Here is a 13,540-nt window from a genome sequence, read left to right as displayed (position 1 = left end):
GTGCAGATCAAGACCAATTTGCTCCCAAAGATGTTTGTAAAATTCACAGGGAAATCCATCACATCTAGGGGATTTGTCATCTGCCATGGAATAAACTTCCTCTTTAAGGTCTCGGAGGGAAAGAAGTTGCTCATAGAAAGCACGTTGCTCAACTGTGAGGCGATTTGGAGTAACAGTAATACACTTTCTGAGAGCGTCCTCTTGACCAACCGAATGGCCCTACAAAGCAAAGACGTTCTCATAGTGAAGAACAAAAGCTTGCAAGATGTCAGGAAAACTAGAAAGAACATAAGTTTCCTATTTGATCTTTTTAATCCCAACATTGGTATGACGGGCTCGGAGAGCCTGGAAGAACTCCTTTGAGGCTTTTTCGCCAACCTCCAACCAGTGGAGACGGGCTTTGATTTGAGCTCCTCGAGCAAAATAGTTATCAACAATTTTCTTTTCATGGTGAAGCTTGGCAAGCTAAATTTGGAGATCCACATCAAAGGGGTTGAAGGTGAGAGCTTCAGAGGCTTTTTTGAGGGCAAGGGTGTTGGCTTCATAAGACCATTTTCTGAAAATTGTCAGCTGATGCCTGTAGATGCGCAAAAATTGAGCTACTTAGGTAATCGTGTCATTCCACCATTGAATCCAACCTCAATGGGAATGTGGACTTGGTTCCAAATTCTAGACACGTTGTATGTGAGAGATGGTGGAAGCATGCAACGGCACAGACATGTTGAGGAAGAATTGAGACTCGGCCACTTTGGGGATAGCTGTTTGCCAAAAAATGCCAAAATAAATGGGATAGTGGTCTGACAACATCACATCTGTCAGGGGAATGACAAGTAGATCACGATCTTCAGAAAATGAAAAAAAAGATTGCGTCAAGCTCATAGCACAATCAAGACGTTTCAATATGTGGTCAGGACCAGCTCAAAAATTGGACCAAGTGTGCCAGGCCCCACTATCATGGTGGCGGCTAGTATTGGGATCAAAAAGGCCCAATTTATGACGCATGTAAAACCAAGCTTCTCTTTCCCCAGCTGTCCAACGAAAAGGCAGAATGCCATCTTTGTTAGAGGCCACTTCAACCATATTGAAGTCCCCACATAGGACCCAAGTAGCTGGCAACAAGTTGTCAACAAGCCAAACCCTCATTTGTGCCCTTTCCACAACACCATTAGAGGCATAAACATTAATGACTCCAAAAGAATGATTGTTAATGGAAAGCAAAAGCCAAATAATACGATGTGTGGGGTCAGAACTGTGCAAGATAATAGTAGAATGAAGGCGAGGTGACAGGAGAGTAACTACACCACCTCGGCCAGCTTCATGCTGAGAAGAAAACATGATGTGGCATGCAGAAAGCAGCAGAAAGCATGAAACCAGAAATCTTAACTTCTTGCAGGCAAAGAAAATCTAAATTCCCAAGTCTATGATGGGTATCCTGGACATAGAACTTTCTGGGGAGGTCTGTAAGACCTTGAACATTCTAAGAGAGGAATTTCATGAGAACTCTTCCATATCAGCCTCGTCCTTCAGAGAGGAGTAACTATTCTGCAAAAAGGTAAAAATTGGGTGGAAGTTAGACAAGAAATCCTCTAGACTTATAGCCTGTCATTTTACCCCTGATATCTCCACACATCCAAGAGGACTGTGAGAACGCCTTATTGTTGGTGGTACTATGGAAGAGACTGCAAGAGGAGAACAAGCCCCAGCCAAGGACGAGGCCCTGGCGGCCGCCTTAATCCCCTGCAAACTAGCAAGGTTTGAAACCTACGAAACCGAAACAAGTGCAATGGAAGCCGCTGGCGTCTCCATGCTAGCAGGCATTGACACTTTAGTGGAAGCAGGAGGAATCATGGTAACTACTGCATAGGATGGCTTGGGGGCCAAAGGATTCAAGGCAGGCTTGACCTTGTGCCCAACAGTAACCCATTCTTCTCTTTTTCCTTCAACTTGTTTAACAGGCATCGGTTTAGGCTGGGGTTTGACCCTAGGTGTAGCCAAAGGGAAATCCCTGATCTTGTTTTTCGTAGACTGGCATCTATACCAGGTGTTAGGTAGGTTCAAGTAAAGCACCTTCTGTGAGAAGGTTTGAGCGCCAATTTGAATTTCCACAGAATCCTTGAGATCTTTAGAAAGATCAACTTTAATGCAAACATGCCACTGAGGGTGAGCATTAAAAAATTTCTCTGGCTCCTTGGTAACAACTTTTCCAAGGGCTTGGGTAATAGACTCAATAAAAGGCCAGTAGGGCAAGGGTAGACCTGGGAATTCAACCCAAACAGGAACCCTAAGCTTTTTATCATCCAAGACAGAAAATTCTCAGGACCATTTTTGAAAAACAAGCAGAGAGGAATGCACAGACCAAGGGCCATTGGTAAAAACCACGTCTGCTTGCGACGGGTTAGCAAAGCGAAAAAAAAAAAAACCTTTGGTAAGGTTTTGCATAGCATCAAGGCGGACTCCATGAGGAGTCTAGCTTTTGTTGACCCATTCTCTGAGCATAGCTTCAAAGGGAGTCCTACCAACAAAATACCCTATCAAGGTATGTTGTTCTAACTAGTCACATGCAACATCAAATTCTTGCAAAGGAAGGACAATATCAAGATTACCTCATGAAAAACCTTCGGGACAAACTTGCGTGGGCGTTTGTTCGGTGGCGATGCCATGGCAGTCTGAAGTAGCAGTGTGAACACTAGAAACAACTGGTTCATCGCTGGTCAAAGCCATTAAATCCTAACCTAAAACTCTTGCAGTAAATGCGGTATGACAAGTATCGACAGAAGGGGAGTGCAAGCGAAGGGTTGTACGCAAAAAAAATTGAAAGTTTGAATGAAGCAAGAAAACCCTAGCAGAGCAAAAAAAACTCCTCGAGTTGTTTTGTTGTTGTTTTTTACATTTGGGTGTTTGGGTTTTTTTTAAATGCTTGTTGAATTTCTGGGTTACTTGGATTATTTAAGCATTTTGTTAAGACATGTCGAATGAAATCAAACGATATGAGATTGGGTATGCCTTGGCACCCAAGAAGAAGAACAGTTGTATTCAACATTCAGTAGTTGATCTAATTTGTATTGATAATTGAAAGCCCTGAATAGATCAAGGTATCTTCGATTGTATTCTGCATAAACTTTTTGGTGAGGATTGGAAAAAATAGTTGAAATACTATGCGTTGAGATGCTCGGATGTGTCCATTAAAACAAGCATGGTGCCTCTTGTATTCAATTCTGAAGCCTCCACTTGTGTTGCAGGAGTTTGTTAACTGTGGAGGGGCTATCTTTAAGGTGTATGTTGTGGGAGATTATGTGAAGAGGAAATCCCTGCCTAATATGCTAGAGGAGAAATTGGGGAGCTCAGAAGGCCCCATGCCATTTGGTCATGTGTCTAATGTGAACTAAGATCATACAAATGAGATGTATGATAAGCTTATGCAGTTGGAGGATGTTGAATTGCCACTCATAAGGTTTGTTGCACTTTATTGGATTTTTTACTATGCATTTTTGGAAGATGCTAAATGAGACCAAATCTTCTACAGGGATAGACTTGGATAAAAAATAGAAAGTCTATTGTTTGGGTTTTATTCTTTTTGCTTTGTTTTTTGTTGCAAGAGTTGTGCATAAAGAAAGTTTCCAAATAAGTTGTAAATACATTAAATGCAGACACTTTGGAAACTATTTCTTTTTGTATGTAAACACCACACATACAATGAGTTGCTAAAGAGAGAGAGAGAGAGAGAGAGAGAGAGAGAGAGAGATCAGAAGTTCGTTGTGTAGGGTTATGTTGTCCAATTTTCTCTAGGATGGAGTAAGATGTAAATCTCCATATGAAGGCTGAAAATGTATTGTAACTTATTGTTGAATAATACATTAACTTGATGTTTCAGAGGGTGGGGGGTTTTTACCTAGAAAGATGTTCCCCATGTATATCTATCTTTTTTTATTAAGTCTCTCTGTCTTGTAGTTTCATTATTATTGAATATTAAATCTTTAAATTGTAATGTTGCTGAAATTTTTAAGTTGATAAACTATAATAATTTTTCTTTAAGATTTTATTCTGGGAAATCAACTATGTCTATTTCCTCTTTTATGACATAGTAATGTGTACTTTTATTTTCTTATTAGAAGCGATTCAATAAATCTTTAGATATTAGATGTGCATACTAATCTCTTTTCCCTTCAAGATTGTTGGGAGCTTAAGAAAGGCACTAGGATTAAATTTTTTAATTTTGATGTTATCAGGGACACCATGGTTGGGAATCATTTTCTTGTGATTGATATTAATTATTTTCCTGGTTATGCAAAGATGTCTGCTTATGAGTTAGTGTTGACATATTTCTTCTTGAATATTTTTCATGAGAAGAAGAGGTTGGATTTTAAAATGGTAATTCGGATTGTACATTGTCTGTTGGTGGCAATGATAGAAATGATGTTGACCAATGTACCGGTGGATGACTTTCTTCTGTTGTTATTGTTAAAGATAGAAATTTTTATGACAAGTTAGACATACCAGAGGCAAGTTCACCTGTAACCTTGGGTAAAGAGAGGGAGGGAACCTTGACAAACGTTGGGTGAAACCCGTGATAAAGCTGGATACACTCTAGGTAGAAAATGAATCTTCAAAAGAAGCAAAAAATACATCAAACATTGGTGACATTGATGTTGCCTCTTCTTGATAAGGATCATTGTACATCTACTATCGCTAGGTAAAAAGAAGAAACTCATCTCAGCTTCAAGAATGTTGTGCACCTTATGACTTGATCATACGCACAATACATGTGGGAATCATTTGTCTATTTATATCATTACCATCGATTCTATTTGAGAAATTATTATTCATTGTTTGAGAGCTTTGAAGGTTATTTATCAACTTCCAATGCCTAAAAGAAGTGGGAATCATTTGTCTATTTATATCATTACCATTGATGCTATTTGAGAAATTATTATTCATTGTTTGAGAGCTTTGAAGGTTATTTATCAACTTCCAATGCCTAGAAGAAGAAATAAGCAAGTATTTCTTCCTTGTAAACAATATTTTTCTGTGGTGATGGATGTAAAAATGTGTTGAACTCAAAGGATTTCTTGCCATTTTTGTCCATTTTATTGTATCCAGCTGTATGTACACATTCCTATATGTTCTCACTTAATTTATTTTCTTAACAAAGAAATAAAAGCCATTAAATTGGAATTTATTTTAGGACTATCAAATATGTGGTGTTTGTGCTTTGCATCATTTAGGTGAAGTATTTTGGGTGCCACATAGAGTTTTAGAGACTTTTCTAATGCTTTTTAGAATTATTCTTAATAGAAGTTTGTATTGTACATTGCTTGGAAATTGAGCTTGAGATTCACTACTTATGTATTATGAACCTAGCTATTCATCTTTTCACGTGTCGCTTTGAATTTGAGCTTGATATTTACTATCTATATCATGAACTTAGTTACACATGCTTTTTCCACACATCTGACCATATATGATCTAATAGTCCATGTCAAAAAGCACAAATCAATAGTTGTTAAAGTGAAAAATTTCTTCCTTGATCTATGAGAAGAGAATGATCTTGCGAGTGCATACAAAAAATCATTACACTTCTATAAACCCTTATTCTTAAAGAATCCCATGGACAGAGAGAGACTTTAGAGGTGACTTATAGTTTCCTATCTATGATGTACAAGAGCTATGAGAGTGGCTCTCAAATGAACCTAGTATGAAACCCTTTCAAGGTGTACTATGGAACAGAAGATTCAAATGAAAATGCAAGCTAAATAAGATGCAAACTAATCTAGAATGAGAGATGCAATACAAGGAAAGAAAAGTCTAATCTACTTGCAAGAAATTAAAGATCTAAGCTAACAATGCATGAGCTATTGATGAAGACTATGCTATGATGAGATGCAAAATGCTCCAACAATGAAAGAATACCAAGAGTGTGGTGAGTGCTCCAAGTGCTCCAAAAGCTATATGGAAACCTACAACATAATGTTACCATAAACTAGATTGCTGATGAGAGAGTGAGGAGAGAGCCTCCTTTCAAAGAGAAATAGACAATAGAGATTAAGAGAAAAAATCCAAGTTGGAGAATGAACCTTGAATGATTCATGTGCACAAAAATCTCACCTAATCAAGATCAATAGTTATGTAAATCAGTTTCTGGATTAGATTGTGTGGAGATTTTTACCATCGACATTTTGAATCACACTACATGATCCATCATCAGGATGAGAGAGCACGACATATCTTGCTCTCTCATCCTAATGATGGATCACGTAGTTTGATTTGAAACGTTGATGGTAAAAATCTCCACACAATCTAATTCAAAAATTGATTTACATAACTATGATGGATTGTGGAAATCTGATCGCATTAATTAAAAGATCAATAGTGATGTTTAAAGAGGCAAAATATGTGTGGAGAAGAATAAAGATTCTACCCACCTTGGAAAGTGTGCACTATTGAAAATTTTCTCAATGCTCCCCTCGAGATTTGTGACAAGGGCTTAACCACCTCTTTTGTACTATAAGTTGAGTGGTTGCATCGGGCATTGACAGATCAGTATTTTGGTGCAACGACAATCCCACTCTAACAAGTGGTATTAGAGCTTGGTCACAGGTTTGAATCCTCAGACCCTTGGGTAACATTGAGGGGGAGATTGTTGGAAATTTGTTTAGTGCTCCCCTCGGGATTCATGACAAGGTCTTAACTGCCTCTTATGTACTATAAGTTGAGTGGTTGTATCAAGCATTGATAAATCAGTCTCTTGGTGTAACAACAACCCCACTCTAGCATGCACCTCATGTGAGACAAAAATATCTTTTATTTTATTTTTAAAATAGGAATAATTTTTTTCATGTGCACACTTAGGATAAGTGGGATTTGTGAATTTTATTTAATTAGTAGAGAGAAAATTCTTTCAATTAAATAAAAGACTTCGGATAAAGTGGTCAAACCATAGGTTATAATCAAATAAATAGAAAATCAATGATTTGATCAAGAATAAGCAATGGATAAATTAAGAAAAAAAATCTAGAATGGGGGGCTCATAGTTTAGATGACCATTTTTGAGTGATTACATTTGCTCCTCTTTGACTAATGTGTGATTGATATGGGAACACATTAAGCCAAAGAATGATGACAACAAGATGATAGATGATAGAGAGATCTAACTCCAAAGAATGAAGTACTGAAAGATAGCAAATCCTAAATGCACAGTCGATAAGCAACCATATTGAACATTAGGAGAGAAATAGATGTAGAGAAAATGAAAAGGTCAAGCATATGCCATAGAGAGATATGTAGATCAAGAGAAAATGGAAAGGTCAAGCATATGCTTCTGAAAATAGATATAGCATAATTAATTGTAGCAATGGAAAAACAATGATAGAGTATTCCTACTCCCTCGGGATTGAAATCAAAATGAGGTAGACGAGATGCAAGATTAAGATAAATTTGATCAAATTGAGATAAGAAAAGGTCCATGATGACAAATAATAGATTAAGACCAAAGGTAGACTACTAAGTAGTGAAGATATGCCCTAGCATGACTAGTTTTAACCAAAAAGGGTAAAGCATTAGAATTAGGGCAGAATAAGAAGAAATGTAAAATGAAATGAAGTTAAATGAACAAGAGAAGTGGAAGAGAGTAGAAAAAATGAATAAATGATGAATGACTCATAAATATTTGAAATTTTAGCCTCAAAAGGTCAATCCACTACGCAAAAGAAAGAAAAAAATTAAAATGTGACTTTGACAAATAAGATGGACTTGGATTTTGATTTTGATCCTGAAAATGGATCTAAGTAGTCAAAATTAGGTAAGGGTATAATTTTTTGGGTAAATCTGAGGAGTGCAAAAATTAGGTCAAAAGGTTATATAAGGGGCCTAAGGGCATAGATTAGATATGACGATAAGATTAACACCTTGTGATGATAGGAAAATAAGAGAAATAGTGAGATGACAAGATCAAAAGGAGCTAAAGACATGGTTGAGAAGAATCGAGAAGATAGATGCAATTGACTGACACATCCATGAAAGATAAAGAAGAATCTCTCAACACACAAAATGTAGCTAAGCTAGAATGAACCCTAAAATGCAAACTAGTATGAAAAGGTAAAATTGCAAGGGTTATATAAGTAGGCCCTAGTTTTTATCATCAAGACTTATTAGGGACATCAAAAAATCTTACAATTATCTCTAGTGTAAACTATGAGGATATGAATATGATCTATATTAGATAAGAATGTGGGAACCCAACCTATGCATCAAAGACATAAAGGTCAAGATGATGGTGCAGTTAGATTCACTAGGTTTAGTGCAACAAGATTATTCTTGCATCAAGACACAAAATTTTGTGATGGCCATAAGAATTATCTTGCAAAAAATGACCAATGATGAACATTCTAAGTGTTAAGTAGGCCAAGCAAAATGCTCAAGACACTCAAGATCTAACAAAGTACATCCACAAATAGAAATCAAAGGAAAATATGCCCCATGCCCCCAGTCCTCTAGTTTATGACATCCTCAAGAGACTATTAGGGAGGGAACACTCAGTAATGAAATCATCATAGACAAAATTTAAAGTAAAATAAGCCAACAAGTCTCAGCCAGTTTTAGTGTTTAAGTGTGTGTGTACAAGTCGCACAATCATCTTCTTGAGGCTCAATTATGCCAATAAGAAATACCATAACATCCTAAACTATATCCAAAGTATTAGACAAGTGTTGAGAAACACTTAATGTCAATAAGAAAGTGTTAAAAAACACTCCTTGAGAGCTACCAAAGAAATCATGATGCAACTAAGAGACCTTGATAAGCGTAATAGTTCATGCCCCCTAGACATAGAGGAAAGTTAGTTCCAAGCTAGGCAAGGCAAAACAATGTGAAGTGAAAGGTTCATGAGTGCAAAGAAAGACATTGATATGCATAGATGCAAGGGTCTCAAGTAGTATTTGTTTCTAAGTTTTCACCATTTGGTAGGATTAACTACCTCTTAAGAAAGATCACATCATTTTTTATAGTGTCTAGCAAGGTGTAGGACATGATGGATTAGTGATGGAAATAAGATGGATAGACAAAGATGCATGAAGCAAGTGAAAGTGATCCTCAAGGACTAAATTCTTAAGAGTACCCAAGCTAGGGAAAGAGGTAAGATAGCCATATGAAGTAGGTTTTGAATAAGTAATAGAATCTGATAATCGAGGTAGCACATAGGATAAATGACTTGATGTCATGAACTCATGTAGCCCAAAAGAGTGGATACGTCAAGAGGCCTATGAGAACCATGTTTTAGCCTTGATTATGATCAAGACCAAGGAGTTAAAGATGGGGATAAAGTAATAAGGATGAAGCTCAATATGGAGGCTAGAAGTGAATAACTTAGAATAAGAAAAGATCATGAAAGGGAAGTAAATGGATAAGATAGCCAATGCTAATGAATAACTCAACATTGTCAAGATCAAAGAGAGAAGAGGGAATGTATGGATTATGAAAGAATTATGCATGACCTATGTTGCCAATTTTTCATTATAGTACTTATCTAAGGTGCCACAAGAAGTGGTTTTCACCATAGGATGGATTTATTTCTCTTTACTTTTTTTACCAAGGCACCTATTTACAGGTTTTCACCAAGGTACATTTTTCTTTTTTCTTTTTTGAATTTTTTTTCTATTTCAATTTTCAGAAATAATTCAATCTTTTTCAATTTGGACAATGCTTATATTGGAAGGATAAGTCATGGTAAGCCAAGACCATAGAAAGGTATACTCAAAGATTCTAATAGGGTGATGGAAGGGAGATGGTAGAAAAGGCATACGAAGGATAAGGTTATATGCTTTGGAACGATATGAGGATGGATATAAGGTAAGTGTAGGTTTGAAAAGATTGCATAAGGTTAGGTGAAAAAGTGGGAAAGAGAAACAATGACACACATTAAAGGGTGGTGGAATGATGAAGGAATCATGGATGAAATAGCTTTTGGTTTTGATGTATGGTATGGCAAGAGACTTTTGGAGGAAGATGGAGTGGAATATTTTAGAAGTTTTTGAGGAAGATGTTTGGAATAAGATGGAATGGAAGCCTTTGGAAGCTTGAATGTCAACTTTGATTTATTTTCAATATTCAAGTCTTTCAAAAGAGACTTGGGATTCCATATAGCTTTTGATTTTTCTTTTCCTTTGGATTCTTTAGAATGCATTTATCCAATGATGGATTTAGGAATGCATATTTTATTTTATTTTACTTTTTGGTTAGTGGACCTTTGTGGTTTCTTGAGTATTTGTTATTTATTTGCATTCCAATGTCGATTAGATGGGGCATAGTGATCTTTATTTGTAAGTGGATTCTTGTGTTTATTCTTAAGTTGATCATATCCAAAATTTTTCCAAAAGACTTGGGACTTGTGGATGAAGAAGGCTTATATGGCTGGTTTAAATGGAAAGGTGGATGAATAATTGTCAAGGATGGGTGTCATTTTTGAACTTGAGGTACAAAAAGAGAGCTAGGTGTGGAAAATGTAGGAGATGAAGGAACATAATTTCCTAATATGGAAGGATAGTTTGAAGGATTTAGTTTTGATGGATAAGGACCAAGAATAGACTTGGGAGATGCAAATAGACAATGGATAAGGATATCAACATCTTTAGAGTGAGTAACATGGCCAAGACCATCAATAGACTCATGAGTAGCTTTGATAGGAGCATTTGAAGCTCAGTCATAGTTTTGAAGTGGATATGAAGTAACAAAAGGATGAGGGAATACATTGATCTTGACAAGCTTCTTTAGATAGCGTACGCATAGCGACTTTTTCTTGATCTTCAATAATCTCATTAGAAGTATTAGAAGTGGTTTCTTCATCATACTTTGGAGATGGAAAAGACATAGGATATGGAGGAGTGACATCTCGAAGGAGATGAGGGGGTTCTTGATCTTGATCTTTCTTTACATTTACATATTCCCTTTGAGAGTCCTCTTCACATGGAGCCACTTCTAAGGAAAAGAGAATGTGAGGTTTGCATGGTATGATCTTGAAGAGATAGTGAAGGACTAGTTAAAGTGGGCATAGTAAGTATAGCATCGCATGAAGGTTGAGGATCTTTAGTCTTGGTAGTATGAAAAAGGTTTGTAGCCAAGTGCATATTAGCTTGGGTTTCTTTTGGAGGCATCCCTAAAGGGTACACATAGTAAATGTAGAAAGAATTAGGTTATATATTTAATGGAGGTATGTTGGAGAGCTTTGAATTTTTGGGAGATACATGAGTGTTGGAAGAAATAGAGGTTTCAAGAAAACTATCACTAGACACAAGTTCATTAGTATGATCTTTCTCAAGAGAATTATCCTCATCACATGATTCATTAGGGATTTGAAAATCAATGATCCCATCATCAATAAGATCTTGGACTTTATGTTTCAACTTAATGCAATCTTTAATTTTATGACCTTTGTTTCTATGGTAGCCACAATAGTGATCATTATTCCACCATGGAGGTTTTACCTCAAGTTCATAATGTCTATATTTATATAGTAAAGTGATGATCTAGTTTCTTGTAACTAAGGTCTTGAGTACCACATCATATAAGTTCCCCAAAGGGATAAAGTCACATTTAGGTCTAGGTGCCCAAAATCTTCCTCTAGAGTCATTTGATTTGTTGTTGGGTGATGCGATGCGCTCCCCTGCCCACAGGTGGTTAATTATGTGGTGTTCCATGTTCACTAATAGTCATGGCTTTTGGTGCAACGGCAAATGGGCCTAACAATTGGTATCAGAGCCTGGTTTTGTCCTGGTCATGGGTTCAAATCTCCCCGGTGCCTTCCCGATCGGCGTAAGCACCTGGTATGCGCGTCGAGGGGGAGATTTTTGGGTGATGCGATGCGCTCCCCTACCCACAGGTGGTTAATTATGTGGTGTTCCATGTTCACTAACAGTCATGGCTTTTAGTGCAACGACAAATGGGCCTAACATTTGTTTGAGTCATAGATAGAGTATGTACACCTAGAAGAAGAGGATGAATGTGATATTGAAGAATATGAACCATGTGCATGTAAAGGACTTGAGGAAAACTCATGTGATGATGCCATTATTTATCTTATTCACTTTATATATGTGTCATTTTCCTAATGAGTCTATGGTAAGAAGGATTAAATGTCTTTCTAGTTTTACATATTCAACATATAAGTATTGAAATTTTTGAAGGAGTTTAAGGTCAATAGGACCTAATTGAAGTTCAGCAGAATAATATTCAAACCAATATTGGTAGATAGAAAATCAAGGATGAAGGATACTAGAGAAAGCTAATAAGGTGACACAAGATAACTTGCACTAGAGAGGTAAAGTGTTCACTTGCCAATATAGTAGAGAGAGATTAGAGTGACTTGTCAAGCAAAGTGTCCAAGCAATTTATGAAACTTGCTACTTAAGTCAAGAGATAACTAATAAGCCAAATAACCAAGTAGATAGATAAGCTAGAACAAGTGAACAACTCTCCCAATCATGAAGTGTTGTGAAGAGATCATGAAGATGGAAAATACCAAGAGTGCTAAGACCAAATATCCATTTTAAGAAATTTCAAACAATAGAGACATAACAAAGCAAAATCAAATGAGGAAACTTCCCCTAGCAAAAAATACAAGGAAAATATTTAGAGTTGATGTTTTTTGACTTGGAGGAAAATGTTTTGGACTTCTATTTTTTTTTGTTTTTTTTATTTTTTTTGTTTTTTTGAAGTTTTATGATTTTTTTGGATTTTTAAAATAAAAATACACAATGAAACCATGAAAAGGGAATAAAGAATCCTATGGCTCAATTTGATGGATTTGTCAGCTTTTTTGCAAGTGGGGAAGGTTTTAAAGATTCAATCACATCAAACACATGACCAAAAACCTACTAAAGTTTCTACTAGGATGTTGAAGCTCAATTAGGGGAAGTCCTCTATATATGCAAGGTACATGAGGTCCAAGTCTGAAGATGAAAGAGAATGTTGTCAAATAGTCTGGAGGAAATAATAACCCAATCTCCACCTTTATTTCTCAAAAGTATAAAGTTCTTTTGGGCTTAGCCAAGATTGTTAATATTTCTAATTCCAAGAGGCTCGTCTTTAGATTCAAGACACACTATTTATACTCCAATGGAACATAAGAGTTAAGGTCATCCCCTAGAGTGATCACTTTTCTAGGCAAGCCCACTAAAAATAAAAGGAAAGTTCCCTTATTTATGTTCCCCTCAAACACCTTAACAAGGATTCAAGAAAGAAATATAGTTTAGAAAACCTTGGGGTTTAAAAGATAAATGAATTTATTTTAAGCCCAAATCCAAGTGTGAATGATTTATTTTAAGTCTTTTTTTTTCAATGTTGGGAAGACACACCAAATAAGTTGACCAAAAGAAAGAAATGATTTTAAAATTAAAGAGAATACAATGATCACTTTTTACAGTTCAAATAAGGAGGTTTGGAATGTGTGCACCTTGATTTCATGCTTTCCAAAAAAAATCCATTTTTTTCTCTTTTGACCTCCAAGTTGCCTTCACAAACTTCAATCAATTGCATGGAATCATGAAGAAGTATG

General features: G+C 36.3%; 1 pseudogene; it reads left to right on the top strand.

The window, feature by feature from the left end:
* Positions 1 to 1,669: 1,669 nt before the first annotated feature.
* LOC149538778 (inositol-tetrakisphosphate 1-kinase 1-like) lies at positions 1,670 to 4,439 on the top strand (annotated as a pseudogene).
* The last annotated feature ends 9,101 nt before the right edge of the window (positions 4,440 to 13,540 follow it).

This window comes from Cupressus sempervirens, chromosome 9 (genome assembly GCF_028749045.1).
Source record: "Cupressus sempervirens isolate cs-2001-9-10 chromosome 9, ASM2874904v1, whole genome shotgun sequence".
NCBI classification, from domain to species: Eukaryota; Viridiplantae; Streptophyta; class Pinopsida; order Cupressales; family Cupressaceae; genus Cupressus; species Cupressus sempervirens.
This window is presented reverse-complemented; position numbering and strand designations above follow the sequence as displayed.